Here is a 1,178-nt window from a genome sequence, read left to right as displayed (position 1 = left end):
TAAAAACGGAAAAATACGAAAAACAAAGGCAAATTTGGAGGAAAATAAACATAACCCAAAAGAATAGAAATAATAGGAAAAAAAGACACAAAATGACAACGTGCAAAATTGGTTGAAGCAACAAAGTAAAAGATACAAAAATTCAAAAGTCCTGTGGCATAATCCAATTTTCGGATTGCAAATATCCAAGATAGGAAAACAATTCCTCGCAGCGTAAGATAGGTGCTTCCCCAATACACACAAATGCCACAGTATATTCAACAAGGATATAGTGACTGTATCGTACGTAACATCTAACAATATGGAGTACTACATACATAAATACAACAATAGGAAAATTAACGTGCAAACATCGCCCGAAGACAATGAACAAACAGATCAAAACAACACAGGATATAGGGCCAGTAACAAAAATATACAAAAGAAATACCTACAAAAACTTAGATAACGTTACCCAACGGTCGCAATAAAATTAAAACAAAATCTAAAAAAGAATCACCATAAAGATTACAACATCAAGAATGTTTCAGACATTAACAATCAAACAGAACATTACAAAAACATAATAATAAACAAATTACCAGATTAAAACGAAAATAATAATAGTACAAATATCTGCACCTGCCGCAAGAAATCCGCATGTCCACTCATGAACCAATGTGTCCCAAAAAACATGATATACAAATCCACAATCACTACACCACAGCACAAATACGCATGCATAGGTGTCTCAGAAAAACAATTTAAGTGTCGTTATCGCAACCATATCTCATCATTCCGAAAGGTAAACAGACGACACGTAACTTCACTAGTAGATGTGACATGGAGATTGAAGGCAGGTCGATAATACAAAATGCACACCCATGCAGTTCGCTATCAAGTACATGCGAACCTTGCTTTGAGGAAGCCTTATGCATCCTGCTGAGTAATGAGAACCTGATAGACAGGCAAATTCAGTCGAGCAAAAATATATATTAAATTCAAACCATGACGGGCGGAGGGGATAGCTTTGAAGTCAATGATTTTAAACTAACGGAGACAACACTAGAATGTCCCCTCAGGTAACACAACTACATCTCAATATACAAACAGTTACATAATAAAATACCTGCATTTTGGGATAACTAGTTTCCCTGGAAAGAATTGTAGTGACTAAAAAATAACTGTCATTGACTCCA

Source organism: Octopus bimaculoides, chromosome 6 (genome assembly GCF_001194135.2).
Source record: "Octopus bimaculoides isolate UCB-OBI-ISO-001 chromosome 6, ASM119413v2, whole genome shotgun sequence".
NCBI lineage: Eukaryota > Metazoa > Mollusca > Cephalopoda > Octopoda > Octopodidae > Octopus > Octopus bimaculoides.
This window is presented reverse-complemented; position numbering follows the sequence as displayed.